The 17,123-nt window shown below is 34.3% G+C and overlaps 1 protein-coding gene across 1 annotated transcript in view; it reads right to left on the minus strand.

Annotated features, from left to right (window-relative positions):
* Nucleotides 1-679: 679 nt before the first annotated feature.
* Nucleotides 680-17,123, minus strand: part of LOC121453142 (protein Largen) — a 265,911-nt gene continuing 249,467 nt past the window's right edge. Inside the window, exon 3 of the transcript XR_005974975.1 lies at nt 680-1,747. The gene's annotated coding sequence lies outside the window, so the exon portion shown is untranslated. The remainder of the gene's footprint in view (nt 1,748-17,123) is intronic.

The following is a 17,123-nucleotide window of genomic DNA, read 5'->3' on the forward strand; positions in this document are numbered from 1 at the left end:
CTGCTGGTAGCAGTATTCACCAATACTAGTTAGCCTAGAACCCATAAGTGTGAATACACATCTTGTGAGTATTCAAAAAACCTTTGTTGATTAGGAGATCCATGTTTCCTCCAGTCTGATTGCCTAGTCAATTTTAAGTATAATTATGGATGTTGTAAACAGACCTCCGAGTGTGTGTGTGTGTGTGGGGGGGAGTAATGAGGGTTCATTAACTATGATTAATGACTTAAGTGTTTAAATCTAATTTTATTCTCCAGGAAGAGGACGAGAAAAATCTTTCCTGTTATAAGGTCTGAACTTTGTTTTCCAGAAACATTGTTGTATGAATACTAATTCTTGATATTATTGCAACGACATTAAAAAGCCCTTTACAAGAAAGATATGGTGTAAAAAATGTATCATCTTCTTGGGTTTTAGAAAACAGGACATAAATTTATACTATAAACTGATTTGAAATCTCAAAAAGTCTCTTAGTCAAAAAAAATAGGAAATTTTCAGGTAACACAAACTAAATTAAATGAACAAACTCAGCTTCTACAAACAACGCATTTATTTAGAAAAATAAACTGAAAAAAAAATGCTGTTTGTTTGATACATTTTCCAAGGAAACAGAGATGATTATAAAATTGTTATATGTCAAATACAAATTACAAATGACTTTTTGAATTAACAGAACAAACAGAATTAAACATCACTGTTTAGTACACAGTTTCAGCTTTTTAATATTAATGACACACATATATATAAAACCCTTTTGATCTCATTCATTTGACCACAATAATGTTTTCTTTATAATTTTACAGTTTTGTTCAGAAACAAATTCAGTTCTTTATGTAAGTAACTGACTATTTGTTAATTAGAAAATAAAAGGGGAACTCATTATCTTAATAATTCTCAAGTGATCCTTTTTGGATGCCTTCAAGAAACTGCTTCTTGTGGTCTCCAAACTGGTGGGATCATCTGTGCAAATACCAGAACACTTCCTTACCCTGAATGGAAGCAACTGTGCAAATAACAGAAGTGCATGGAGATGTAATCAGGGTAAAGCAATTTCCCCTCTCAACCAGTATGACGTGGAGGATGTAACACTGGAACTTTTCAAACAATTGGGGCCAATGCTGCTCTCCCTTATGGCTTTGAGGGAATATGGACTGTGGATCTCTTCATGTCTGCAAACTGCAACATTCTTCCTAATCCCATCCTTGCAAAGTTCCAGCTGGTTCAGTTTTGGTTTTGTCGGCATTTGTTGAAATTAGGAGTAATTCTCACTTGAGACACCTCCTGTCCATAACTTTCCATCTCTTAAAATGTTAAATTGATGTATAATTTAATCACTTCATTGATGAATTGCATTTTTTTTCTGGGCAGATTGATATCCAAGAATATTGATTTTCCATTGTGAAATTAGATTGTTTGATTTTGTTTATCTGTTGGCTTCTTAAAAACTTAGTCATTTTCTTCTGGGTGTTGTATCTTCTCGGTAATCAGGAGTGAAGATATTTTAAGGCTGGGGCATTTTCTGCCCACCTGGCTCTGTGCATGGCTGTCAGGTGAGAGGCAGATGATTTTAGGCAGACCATCCCATTGGTCATTTGTGCTCCAAAAGACAAGTTAGCTTCTCTGACAGGGTCAGGCTCCTGGTTACACTGAAATTAGATCTGGCCTCAAAAAGTCCAGGATCAGTTTGACATAAGAAAAATGAATCCACATGCCTCTAAATAAAGGTATTCCTTCCAACCCGATAAAGCTGTTAGAGAGAAAAACAAAAGACAGGCAATCATTTCAAATCAGTTCAAACAATAAGTATAATTAAATAAAGACACATTATAAATTAGAAATATGTATTAATTTAATATACTATGTAATTTCAATTTAAAATTCCTTGAATTATCATTTTTAAATATTATATGCATATTAAGATTATTGAGTAAAAACATTTTTATAACTTAATTATCAAGTTTTAATACTATAATGCTTATTTTTCAAGTAAAAGATTTCTTATCCTTATTTTTTTAAACTTCATGCAATTTTACCCACTTATAAATGTCTCACATTCTCAATATACTTCTTAAAGGCATTGAAGACAAACTTTTAAATATATTGTCTCAAAATAATTAAATTAACTCTTTCCATTGATACTGACATTTTTCGAGCAATAAGCAAAGTTGTACTTTTGGAAGGCTTAGTGATATAAAATACTGTAATTTATGTACTTTAAAAACAGCGTCAGATTGGCGAAAAATTTGCTTCTGGATAGCAGAACTGTTTAAGAACTAACTTTGTCTTTCTTCACAGGTATCTACAGTACTTAAAAACAAGCATTTTTAAAGAGTTTATGTCCATATTTTTAATTGATGATTTATGGAGAAGCAAAAATGAATGAAGCATGGGCATAATTCTCTACCATCAGAGCATTTAATATTACTTGATCTGAAATGTCTGTGATCTTCTCTCACAGATATGACATAGAGAATACTCACAACATTAGGTTCAGATAAAAGCTACTATTTTAATGTTTGATGTTAAAATTAATGTTATTTTTTGTCCCTCGAGAATTCACAGAGTGTTCCCATCCCTTTTCTCCACTTCACTTCCTTCCCACCTGTGGTGGTTTGAATGAGAATGGCCCCCATAGGCTCTTGTATTTGACTACTTTGGTCCCCAGCTGGTGGAACTATTTGGGACCTATTAGGAGGTGGGGGCTTGTTCTAGGAAGTGTGTCACTGGGAGCGAGAGTTTGAGGTTTCAAAATTTGACACCATTTACAGTTAACTCTCAGTCTTATGTTGTGGATCAATATGTAAGCGTTTAGCTACTGTTCCAGCACCATGTCTGCCTGTGTGTTCTGTGCTACACACCACGGTGGTAATGGTATCACCCGCTGTAACTGTAAACTTCCTATATGCTCTGTCTTTCATAGCTTTCCTTCGTAATGACATCTTATCTCAGCAACAGAAAAGTAAGATACCACCCAATCAAGTGTATTTTAGATCCTTTGAACTCATCTGAGAAGCCCTTGCTTTAAAATTATTTCTTTGAAAAGTAGGGTAGCGCCAGAGTGTACTGAGTAGTCCAATGTATACACACAAACAAAAGATGGAATTGTTGGCCCTTCCTTAGCAAGATATTTACTATGCTGTTAGATTGATAATTCCTTGAGATTGTTCTATTGTTAGAAAATGCCTTTGAAATTTAAATCCATAAAACTAAAAAGGAGAAACCTAAACAGTCTGTTCTTCCAACTTGTGAGATTAAATTTAAAAAATCAATGAATATGATCTAACAGTGTCTTGCCTCTTTGCTCGGGCTCCTCATTAACGATATCCTATGCAAGCAACAGAAGGCATGAAGAAGATAGTTTAATCCCAGAGCTGCTTCTGAAAACTGGAGGACAGCTGTCTGAGAGAGGAGAACACTCCTGAATGTCATGGGAATCTATCTGTTCCATTTTGGTATCATCTGAGAATTTGAGCTTCTATGTATACAAAGAAAACCAACATTAGCTGTTAAAAATAGAACAGTAACAGTTTTACAATAATTAGTACTTTGATTTTCTGTGAAATTGAAACAGTATGAAATATGCTCAAAGTTGAATTTCTCTAAAAATATGGATATGCAATTCATGTATTTTCAAAAAAAGCAAATTAAATGTTCCCATTATATTTTCATAGGTTTATAATTTAGGAGAGTTTAAAACCTTTTAGAATTTCATTTTATTGATTTCTTAAATAGTTTAGTCAATCTATTCATCATACGTTGACCATTCAAAATATTTATTTTCATCCATCAACACCAGATGCTGATTTAAGAACGATGAATAGGTCAAAAAATCTGTGCACACTGCCCCCAAGAAGATAATTACTTGAAGGTAAAAAGAGTCTCAGTAAGGTTTGTACGACAATGTGAAATGAAAGGTAAAAGTGGGAATAGACTTTACAAGCATAAATAACTACTAATAGTTGGAAAATAAAGATATTTGATACAAAAGAAATAATAAGGCTAAAGTCACAGAAGGAAGGCGCTATTTGGTGCCTCCTGTATTTTACAGAACCAAAGTAGGGCCTTATACCTCAAACCTTACATAATATAGAATTTAAAGAATAAAGGACAAATATTGTTTGGAGAATTAGCAGAATTCTGGCTGTCCTTTTATAGTAATATGGCAATAGGAGTAAGACATGTTGAAGAATCTTTAAGGAGAGAGTGGCTGGAAAGGGTGCGGCAATATTGAAGGGGTGGTGGAGAGGGAATAATTATGTATATTTTAGCCAAAGAAATGTCCAAGACTTCAGTTAAAGGCTCTAAGAAATCACTACAGTCACAGGTGTTTTCTCAATAACAAACTGAGGAGGGCAAATAGTCTTCACCTTTTCACTAATGAGGTATTTCATTCAGTTGCTGCCCACAAAAGAGAGGAGTCAGTATGGTTCTGAGACATATTTCTACTGTTTTGGGAAGAAGCTCGTGGAAGTTGATGTGTGTTTTTCAGTTCTCAAAAGCCACAAACTGAGAGCAATAAAATAAAATAATAAAATTCCAAACACAGAAATCTCAAGGTCCAAATCAGCAGCAGAAGGAGAGAGAGCACTAGCAAGGAATTCAGGACCGCGAGGGGTGCACCCACATATTGAGAAAATGGGGATGTTCTATCGGGAACTCACCAAGGCCAGCTGGCCTGGGTCTGAAAAAGCCTGGGATAAAACCGGACTTGCTGAACATAGCGGACAATGAGGACTGCTGAGAACTCAAGATCAATGGCAATGGGTTTTTGATCCTACTGCACGTACTGGCTTTGTAGAAGCCTAGGCATTTGGATGCTCACCTTACTAGACCTGGATGGAGGTGGGTGGTCCTTGGACTTCCCACAGGGCAGGGAACCCTGATTGCTCTTTGGGCTGATGAGGAAGGAGGATGTGATTGGAGGAGGGGGAGGGAAATGGGAGGCGGTGGTGGGGAAGAGACAGAAATCTTTAATAAATAAATAAATTAAAAAAAAATAAAATAAAATTCCAAACCTTCAAACCCACATTTTGAATTTGCTGATTGGAATCTAAACTGGGGTACTACAGGATACTTTTCTCTTGTCCTAGTTCTAGAGTTAGATACCCACACTGCTGGATTGGTGGTATTATTAGGCATTATATTGCCATGTTCAATATACTAATGTTAGGCTCAAATATTTGTCCCCCTGGAGAAAGGCTCTAAACTGTATTGCTGTTTATGTTTTCAAATTCTATGTCATAAATTTCCATTACTATAAATTTTAAGATACAAAAATTTTAAAATATTCACTCTGTACTTATATTTAAATATCTCCTTCAATTATGGAGGTATGTAATGATGCCCATAGACATGTTAAATGATGACATGTCAAATATATTTGCTAAGCCCTGAAATAATGAACAAAATAATTGTACCCATCAAAAGCTGTGGTAAATGAATGTGATCTAAGGTGCCTATGTGGGCATGCTTTCTGACCCATTCTTGAAATCAGTGGGTTAAGGGCTACATTCCTCTCAGATAGGTTCTGCTTCAAAACAATTAAGATTTTTTTGGCTGTTCAGGTGAAACAGGTTCAAGAATTTCAAGGGCTTTAAAGCTTCCCCACTCTTGCAATTTCTTTCCAGATTCAAATAAAAGATGCAAATTATGAACTGTGTTAAATAACTGAGGCCTTAGGTCATTAGATGTCAAATTAATTAATTTATGTAAGTAGTACTTAACAGTATTTTCATGTGGTAAGTACAGCACAATTTAAAGAGGGCAGAGATAGCAAGATAATTAAGTGAGAATGCAAAATACACAGAGATTCGTCTAAAGAGAAATGCTTCACAATTTATATTTTTCTGGACTTTGGAATGGTTTTTAAACTTTCCTTTTTCACAATGTATATAAATTATTAAATTATTAAAAAGTTTTATCATTGTATTTTATAAAATACATTTGAAACTGATAAATATTTAAATAAATGCATGATATATGCATTCACAATATAAAAATATACTTAACCATGGTTCAATATGCAATATATCCACTCTCATAGAAAAACATAAGGATAAGAACACTAAAGTCACTTCCCTTAAATTTCTTATATTTTTTGTTGTGAGCCTAGCGTTTAATGGCTGAGCCATCTCTCATTGGACAGAGGACTGATATCCAAAATATTAAAAGAACTCAAAAAATTGGTCATCAAAAGAACAAATAATCCAATGAAAAATGGAGTACAGACCTAATCAGAGAATTCTCAAATCTAAAATGGCTGAAAGACACTTACGGAAATGCTCAACATCCTTAGTCATCAGAGAAATGCAAATCAAAACAACTCTGAGAATCCATCTTACACCTGTAAGAATGGCCAAGATCCAAAACACTGATGACAACTTATGCTGGATTGTTGTGGGGTAATGGGAATACTCTTGCATTGCTGGTTGAAGTGTAAATTGGTACAGTCCCTTTGGATATCAGTGTTGTGATTTCTCATAAAATTAGAAAACAACCTTACTCAAGACCTAGCAATACCACTTTTGGGGTACATATTCAAAGGATGCTCAATTGTACCATAGGACATGTTCTCAACAATGTTCATAGCAGCATTATTTGTCATAGCCAGAACCTAGAAACAACCTAAATGCCCCTCGACCAAAGAATGGATAAGAAAAATGTGGTACATTTACACAATGGAGTACTACACAGCAGAAAAAAATCCCACAGAGAGTGTTGAAGGGGAAAGGAGAGAAAGGGAGGGGAGGATGGAAAATGCATAGCTCAGTAAAATCAATATAAAAATTTATATGTGTGTGCGCGCGTGTGTGTGTCTTACTCTTTCTGGAACTTTAAAAATAACTAAAAAGCACATTATTGTCACTAAATTCAATACTGCAGAAACAAAATACCTATTATGAGCTAGAGATTATACTAACTGTGCAAAAGCATGAGATTCCAAATACATCCAAAACAGACTTAAGCACTAGATGCTTTACTAGCAAGTTCACTACCCTATAAAACAGGTTTCTTTATTTTCCCATGTATGGAAACTCCAGTCAAGAGAGATTAAATCCAGATCTGCCATACAATTTAGTAATCTATTACTCCCACCCACTTCATGTGGCTTTAAAACTACAGATGCACAGTTAGGGCAGAAATAAAGGACATAATTATGTAAATAAATATAATTATAAATAAGTATAAGCAAACACTAATAAAGACCTAAATATTAATTCTCTCTATATTTGCAGGAAACAATGTCAATCATTGATTAAACTTCTTGAGAACTTATTATGTTTTTAAGAATCACAGTATTTTCACAAACAGATGGAATGATATTAAAATCACTGAATGAATGGTATTCACTTTGCTGCATATATATGTATATGTATATGAAAATATTTTCAATAAGTTTATAGATTCTCTTGGCTGTATCTCTTATTTCCTAACCTATTCTTATGAGGTGATTCCCTCACATCCTCAGAAGCATGCTCCACTCTAATAGTATACTTAGTTCTCAATATGTGCTTCAAATTTCAAACTTATATAAAGTGAATGTTCAGAAAACACTAAATCAGGAAATAATTAGCCCCTATATAAAATTTGTCATTTCAGAGGCATGGTGATTTTTTATTTAGACCTCTCTTTTTAATTGCATTGTTTTCTAATAGGTATCAATAAAATGTCCTGTCATATTTATCCTTATTTATAACTTCCACTGCAATTTAAACATTTCAAACATATTTTGTAAATTTTTTTGGTAACATAAAATTTCTAGTGAATTTCTAATTATTGTAATACGTAGCCATTACAATATTCTTTCTTGTTTCTTCTAAAAAAATTTGTTAATTTTTAAATTATTAGTAATAATATTGTTGATGGATATTGAAAACTGTCCTTTTTTCAGAAAATAGGCTATTTTACTCTGGCTTTATTGTTAAATGTTTCTAATACAATGTGAAATAGTATAAATAATTTAAAAAAATCTCATATAATTATCTCATGCCTTATTTTAGTTAGTGGAAAATTTAACTAATTATATTAAATTATTAATATATTAGTTCCAATGTTTCTTAATACAATTTTGGTGATTTTAAATTTTTATAAAGTGTTTTATCTATATTAAAACTAGAGTGATTCTCTGATTTTAATTCAAGTTACTAATATTTTAATAATTTATTTTTATTAAATCTTTAAGAAGTTCATGAATCATTTGATCAAATTTACTTCTTTAACTCCTTCTAGATTTATTCTTCTTTTTTGTTTTTTAAGTTTATGGAGTCCATCTGTTCAACTACTCTTGAGTACAAGTTTATAATGTTAGGTACAAAGGGTACCTACAGGAGGAACATAGAACAGATAGCTTTAAAATACAATTATAAAACTAGTGTACTTCAAAACGGTATCTCTGGTTCTATTATTTTACAGAAATTAGAAAGTTTGATAGAAGGTTCGAATACTTACCTCAATACAACCCTTTAGGAAGAATTAATAAAGATATGTAAACCCTTTGGTAGTGGAAATTGAGCAGAACCTCCTTGATTGAAGACTACTTCAAACATTTCTATGGTAAAAGTCCTTAGGGAATGTGCTATCAATTTGAAAGCATACGGTGCACTTTCTAGGTAAGGAAATAAAGGAATCTAAGTACAATTTTTATACATTATATGCTATTTCCTTTTGGAATATTTGTTATGTTCTATATTTTGTCCTTGCTTGCACCTCTCTTGTTTTGTCCCAAATTGTTTGCTTTGGGTATTATGTGGATATATAATATATATTGAATCACAAACATCAATAAATTAGGAAGATCATTTTAAATGGTCTCTTTTTGTAATATTTATATTAAGTATTTCCTTTAGACAAAGCATTTAATTTCATGCTTCACAAGCCAGGACTATGAGGAAAACACCTTAAAATGTTTACTTTAAATTGAACAAAATTATATTGCTAATTCTAGCACCCTGTTCTTAGTTGACACAAGTAATTTCTTCTTATGAATTAACGGTGTAGTTGAAATAGCATGTGCTGTTCTGATGGCCACTTTGCTTTCTTGCTCCCAGAAGCAATGTTGGTTATTACCTTAGGAAGCCTCTTCCATTAGCAAGTCAAATTAATGAACTCTGTGTTAGTGTTTGGTGTGTTGAGTGTATTTAATAAGTGCCAAAATATAAAGTTAAGGAGATGTTTAAGGGTTTCAATTTAGATGGCCATTTTCTAAAGAAATAAAATGTGTAAGATCCTGAAACTTCATTATCCTTAAATTTTCCCCTTACAGTTGGTACACAGATAGCTGTATTTGAGGACATAGCTTTCTCTCCCATGTTCTAGCATCTTTGCTATGATGCATGCTATACAAAGAGAAACCGAAACACCAACCTAGCCACAAATACTATGATCCACAATGGCGTCCTTTCTGCAAAACATGCTATGGCAATCACGGCCCAAAGCTTGTTGGAGTAACCAACCGATATCTGATTTGACTTATGCCCACGTCATGAGATGGAACCAATTTCTAACACTGAACCTGAAACAAGATACTCCAGAGACCTATGATAGAGACCTTTAAACCCTCAGTCCTGAATGGAATGCCCCACCTCAGGGCTCAGAGAACCCTGTGGAAGACACAAGTGTGTAAGAGCCTGAGGGATTGAGAACACAAAGTAAACAATGTCTTCTAAGTAACCATTGTCAATGGAAATAAGAACTCAGAGAGACGGAGGCAGCATTCACAGGGCTTGCATGGGTCTGCACCAGATGGGGTCCTAGAGATGTCTGAGAACTGGACACATGTCCCTATTCCTAATCCAGATGCTATCTCTAATTGACAATCACTTGCAAATGAAAATTGAGTTTTTTCCAAAGGAGTCTCATGTTTATAAGGGTGGTTGGCATGCCCAGAAGAGTGGATGGGGAACAAAAAAATGACCTCTGCAGTATTTTTGGAAGTTCTTTGTCTTGTTTTTTCTTATCAAGGTTTATATATTGATTCTATTTAAATTGATTACATGTAATAAACTATATATATTTTACATACATGCATATATATAATGAATTATATTTTTATATATTTCTGTCTTTTCACGCTATAGGTCCTTTGTGTATATATTACGGATTCCAGTTTAGTGTTTTTAAGAAATTCCTGAGTGTGAGAATTAGTGGGTCTCTGAGTGCCTGTCAGTTTCTTGTGCCTTTTCTTGGGCTACTTTTCTTTTGTTTCTTTTGTTTGTTTGTTTTACCCTATTCCAATATGTTAGTCTTTGTTTAATCTTATTTTCTTTCAATTATGATTATCTTATTAGAGGGCTGTTTATTTTCTTTTTTTAAGATTCATTATTTATTTTAAGACTCTAAGTGCTCTATCTGGATGTACAACTTTATACCAGAAGAAGGCATCAGATCCTACTGTAGGTGGTTGGGAGCCACCATATGGTTGCTGGGAATTGAACTCAGGACCTCTGGAAGAGCAGCCAGAGCCCTTAACCTCTGAGTTATCTCTCCAGCTGCCAACCACAGTTTACTTTCAAATTAGAGACAGAAAGGCAGTAGATAATGATGGGAGGAAAAGTGGAGAGGAGTTTGGAGGAGGAGAGGGAACAGACACCCTATTCAAGATATAATATTGGGGAAAATATATTTTCAATAAAAGGAAAAATATTGAAAAAATAAAAAAGAGCATTATTTCCAAATAGCAGAAGAAACTACAAAATTTGGAAAAGCTAGTAAAAATGAGAAGAACTCTGTTCAAGACAGATAATTTCTCAAAAAGTGTTCATCAGATTTAGCAATTAGGGAAAAGCAAATTCAAACTACTCTGCGGTTTCATCTCACCCCCGTCAGAATAGTTAAGATTAACAGAACAGCTGACAGGAAAAGCTCGCAGCACGAGGGGAAAGGGGAAGTTTAGGACTCTATCAGGGAAGAAGAAGAATTGGAATCATGCCCAGGAGAGATGCACGTTTCTCGGTGCCCTCCCGATAGTCCCAACCGTCTTTACGCAGAACAGAAATTCAAAGAGGAAGTTATTAAACACGTCCAGACAGCAGATAGGGTTTTCAACCTCAAATGCCTGGGGCAAAGCTAAGCATGATTTGAAGGACAGGAGCTTCTGAGATGGTGGTCACGTGGCTGTGTGGATGCCTGCGAATTGACCTTGCATGTGTAGCCTAGTGGGATATTTTATCTTAACCACTTCAAGTCTTTCCTTTGAAATCAAAAGTAACAAGTCCCTTTTGTAGCTTATTATTATTCTGTATGGTTTCTCTTCAAATCTAAGCCATAGAACACAACATATATGATAGGCATAAGGACTTCTCAAGACATTAATAATTTCTTTTTCATTATTTATACGTGTCTATCTTTTTGTTTCTTTTAAAAACTATATGCATCTGTGTGCAGGAGCCCATGGAGGCCAGAGGCATGTATCATGGTGGAACTGGAGTTACCGGTGCTTATGAGCCAGCAGACCTAGGCATCAAGATCCTAACAGACCTCCTTTGCATAAGTAGCATGTGATTTAACTGTGACCTCTTTCTTTCATCCCTTGTCAATCATTTTTCAAAATGATTTTAAAGCATGTCGGAGGACTGGAGCCCACTCGGCAGCAGAATATCTCTTGGCCTCTGGAGTTACTATCAAAAATTACATTTTAAAAACAACAAGCAAAGAAAAATTTCTTAGACTCTCATCTCTGACCTATCTAGAGATACCTTATGAGCCACTTGCAAAGTTATTTATAAATACTATGATTAAATATAACAGGCACATTCACCGATAAAAGACAGTAATGCTTCAACAACAGCCATATTTTTCTCTTCCTTTTTAAATTCCTGGTAAGAAATATTACCTTGAAAGATAATTTCTGAAAATACTTATTGTTTCTAGTTATGGGTATTCATTATTAAATGTTCTAATGACTTCGGATAATTTAAATAAAATTTTTTCTTGCTTAATAATTTTCTGTGGAGTATAGGGATATTGGCTTATATACAGTTCTGTAGAAAGAAACTGAGAGCTTAGGTACAAATACATTTGCCGTGTTCAGGTATTTTCTTCCAAAAAGGAAACATTCAACAACTTAGTTTCAACAGATCATCCTCCATTGAAGGTCCTTTAGAACTTGATCCTTGTATAATATTCCAGGCTCCCTTGGATATTACATCCCCCCCCCCCACAGGAGCTGTCCTGTCTCTTGTGTACAAGATTCCTGTCAGCTTTAATAGTAGATCTGCCAAAGAAGTAAGAAGAGCCAGGATTAGTGCCCTGACATCTTTTTTCTGAAGGCATTAAACATTATTGACATGTTCTCTATCCTTGCAATCAGTAATAAATATTTTCTACTATTTAATAAGTTTGTGGAATGCAGTGTGGTAAAGGCTCAAGGAAACAGTTGAAAATTCATCACCTAAATGCTTTGTGGTGTTTTTTTCCCCAGGAGCACAGAAAAGACCCTAAATAAGAACCCTTACTTCATCATCAAAGGAAGTGAGCAAGTTGACTATAAAGATGTGAGCATTTCCTCTAACTTCTTAGGGGGCTTGAGAGGGCATGTGTTTGTGTTTTCTCTTCATCCGAGAAAGCTCTGCTTTCTGAGTGCTTTTGTTAACAACGATGAAACAAGAATTTCACTCATGCTGCAATTTTTTTCCCAAAAGCAACAAACAGTTTTGTAGATCCCATATTTCTGTTCCACTATTTTATATCCTTTTTGTTATATCATGTGTTTCTTAGAGAAACAGTTGCAACCTGATTAGCTCTGTGAAATGGATGGCTGAATGTTTTTCCTTTTGGCAAAACACTGTGGAGTTGAGTTAAATCCTGGTAAATCTCATGTTAGCATATGTGTATTAAACTATATCCCAGTGGATTTAAATGTGGCATGCCAAAAGAATGGTATTATTTTCTTACTGAGAGTACTTTCAATCAAAACAAAGTTAAAAGTTTAATCATGTTCCTCTATCTTGGTTAATCATTTATGTCTGAATCAAACCTTTTCCTTTTTAGTTATCACATGACACTATGATAACTATAATCTAAGGTCCACTTATGCTTTTCAACCAGTAACTGTATGAGATAGAAATTAAATGTTGGTTCTTACGTTCATCTCTGTGAAAGCTATTCCTCCTCTCTGGCTTTCAAATAGAAGGTATTGAAAGATGCCTTGAGAAAACAGAAATCTAAATTTCATGATTGTTAATTCATTATCATACTATAGTTAAATTTCTTGCCTCCTTTCTTCACCAAGAATAAGATCAGAAGTCAACAACAATTATTCTAACCATGATTACCTGACAAATAAAACTACATTACAGTCTGTAATGATATCACAGGATTTCTTGTATTATTAAGGTCTCCAGAGCTGGAAGATTAAGAAAATAAGAAAAACTAATCTATTTGTCTTTGCCAGATGGCCTATCTAACCGCCATTCACTTTTAAAAATATACAACATTGAAAAGAATTACAATGCAGTCAAATGAAATATATTGTATTTCAGTTTACTTTTCTTCTCTCCCAAACCATTGCTTCTTTGGCACACATTTCTGAATGATGGGAGCTTATGGATAGGAAAGAGGCCTGGCTCTGCACTAGCAAACTTCATGGAAAAGCTCTTGTGAAAAGAAACAAAAAGCTTAGGAATTGAATGCTCCCTGCCGGGGAGTTTTAGACGTGCTGCTCCAGGAGAGTGTAGGATCATTTATACTTAACATGTGGGGGTCACCCTTCTTTCAATCTTGCCGCCACTGTTAACTAGAAGTTGATGCCTATATTGCGTAAAACCAAGACGACACAGGTAAGTCAGCTGAGAAACAAAAGGTGAGCAGACTTTGAGGTTACACAATTGCAGTAATTGCAGACCTCTGTATTCGCGCATTTGCCAGAATGCTTCTGCAATGTAGTCCATTAACACAGCACTGTGCTGACAGAGGAAGTCAATTGCACCACTAAAGTGCTGATACCATATCCATAACTGAATGATTACAACATTGATGAAAATGGTAATGCTTCACGTGTGGCTTCTAAAGCACTTTTTCCACCAAAATGAATTCCAATATATTCAAATGTCTCTTCTTAATTTTAATATTTTTACATGCTATCTCAATGTAGTCCTGGCTGGTCTAGTGACCACAAGGTAATCCAGGCTGGCCTCTAGTTTGGAAAAATCTCCCTATTTGGGTCACCTCTGTGCTAGGATTGTAGCTATGTACCACCAATGTAACTTGGTTTCTATGTACTATTAGGGCAATATACTAGAAATATCTATGATTTTTGTATTTTAACATGTATAATTTCTGTTTCATCAATGGACTTTTGACTTTGTTAGACTTCCAGACTTCAGTGTGCTCTGAATATGAAATCTTTTGAACAGAAAACTTATTCTAGCATGAGTTCCAGAAAGATGTCAGAAAGTTTGTTTTCTATTCTTTATTTTTATTTTCTAACCATGCCTATTATTCTTTCTTGTTCTCTTAATCTCAACTTTTAGATGGAGACTTGGGTAATAGCACATAGAGATATATTCCATGATAAGCAAGGAGGCAGGAGAGGAATGTATGAAAATTAAATTGGTCTTGCCTGATTGCTCATAATTGGTTAAAACATCATTTGAACTTATGGAAAGTATGTTTTAGTTCTGTATCTAAAATAAAAACATCATCTATTTAAAATATATTGTTTTATAAATTTGGACGGTATTCAACATATAGCATTAAATAAGTACATTTAGTAAATATTGACCAGTGATTATTCATTTATGAAAGTTCACTGAAAGAAACTGCTGATGTTGATAAAAAAAACACTGAAGTATTTTTTCTTTAATCCATGATTAATCTCCCTCATTCCTATATTTCTGATTTAAAATTAGGACATTAAATAAAATCTTTTGGGTACCATTATTTGTTCATCTATATGACTTAAGACAGCAAAACCCTAGCCTTCTACAACTATCTTCAATACTGCATATATGTTTTGATAATAACTTGATCAGACTGTAAGGATTGTAATGTTTTCGGAATACTGATAATATATTGCTACATTTTTTAAAAAGTTATTTTATATGCCTGTGAGAGTGCACATGCATGTCATGACATGTATTTGTAGGACAAAGAACAATTGGTGAGAATCAATTCTCTTCTTCTAGAATGTAGGTTTCAGGGATTGAATTTCTGTGGTTAAGTTTGACAACAGTCTTCTTTATCCTCTGAGCCATCTTGCTGGACTCTACTTTGATTTTATTTTTACATACAAAATATTTAAAATATAGTAGGGAAGCTGAGGTACCCCATGAAGAAATGACTCTATATCCCTTATTTCCAAGTATTGAGGTGTTTTAAAACAGAGAAACTGATAGTTAGCATATTTTGTGTGTAAAATGTGATTCTATCGAGTTATTTTAGAATCCTATTAATTTATTCTTTCTTCAGCAATAGCTTAGTAAATAAAAATGCAGTCTTTAGATATAATAAGCATTTTCACTTCTTTCTTTCTGGGAAGTCATGGCTTCTATTAATTAAGCTGGTCTATACACACTGTCATGGACACAATGGAGCAAATATTGACAAAAGTGATCAAATTGTTAATTTGCATTGTTGTTCACTGTTTTTTAAAAATATCTCCTAAAGATACACACATGTGTTATGAATTATTTAGTACAAGTAGAAAGTATACATAAGATGTTCAAGTACCTAATAACTTTGGAGCAAAAACATGAGAGTAATGAGCTATGTCTTCTAGAATTGGAAAAGACTCTAAAACTTGATTTGGAGATGACACAGTGGGTTAAGTATTTGCTGTGCAAAAATGAAGACCCAAGTTCACATCCCAAAAAAATCATGCAACAAGATGGATATAGCACTGTATACTTGTCATCTAAGTGATGGGAGTTATCAACAAGATGGGCCCAGGGACTTCTTCCACCCATCATTCTAGCTAATTGTTAATTTCAAGGTTGAATATGTGCCCACATAAAAAAATCAAGTGAGGAGCAATGAGAAGACTGCTGAGGTTGACACACACACAGAGTGGCGAGCATATTCCACCACCTACCCTCAGCTTCACAATATCTGCACACAAACAGAAACACTAGAGAAAAGAAAGGAGGGGGAGGAAGAGGAAGTGAAGAAGGAAGAAGATGGTAAAGTGGGGAAAGAAAGAAGAAAGGAAGACAAACAAAGTCCTAAAGCCAACTTCCTTATGTTTACAGAATAGTGTTTCAACCATGGGGTACATCAATAAAGGCAAGCAGAACTGTTGAAGAGTAGCACTCAGGCAGAACCAGCAGAGAGCCAGAGCTGTCGTCCAGGAGAAGAGCAGTTACAATAGACAAGGAGCATGGAAAGCATTTATGAGATTAAGTGTGTTTCGCTGGAAGGAGAATTGGTCAAATACGCAACGTAGAACGATGGCTGAAGGCTATAAAGAACTCAGTGCCAAGGAGCAACCTCTGAAGGAGCCGGAATCTGTTCAGTGAGCGCAACTGACTGTAGTACTAAGCTGAGCAGGTGGCAGCAGTAGACAGCTAAGAGGAAGTCAAAGAATGAAAAGTTCTAGTGAAGAACAAAGGTGTTAAAAATTTTCTATTTTTTTCTTTTTCTTGTGGTCTGTCTGGATGTATAGTAATGTTGTTTCCCCAGATAGATAAGAAAAAATATAGCAAGGAAATTTTGAAGGAATGCATTGACAGTTATACAGAATATTATGACAAACACTTAAGCAACATGTATCAAAATGAATATTTAACATATTCTTCTATAAACAATAGAAATATTAATTAAAGTAAGAAATTTGACATCTTAAGTCATCATGTCTCCAAAATGACTTTTACTTTTCATTACTAATAAAAGATGAACCAGTTGAGAATCTTTAAACTTTAGCTATTTTTTTTTACAAGTGACACTGTCAATTAAAGTCAGAGGCTATGTAGGAAAATAATCCGTGGAAGAACAGTTTTGATTTCTGAAAAGAACATAACTCTTGATTAATATATAAAGTGTGGTGAGGTTTCAAATAAATTCAGTGATGGTTGTTGTTAGGTCATAAATCTACAGAATTAGTCCAGAAACATAACCTTTGACATACAATTTGCCCTGCCTACAAGATATGCTGGAGTAAATAAAGGTGACATAGGAATTATGAGAGTAGC

This window comes from Microtus oregoni, unplaced genomic scaffold (assembly GCF_018167655.1).
Source record: "Microtus oregoni isolate MIOR12 unplaced genomic scaffold, Mior012 000011F_ref0000422, whole genome shotgun sequence".
Lineage (NCBI taxonomy): Eukaryota > Metazoa > Chordata > Mammalia > Rodentia > Cricetidae > Microtus > Microtus oregoni.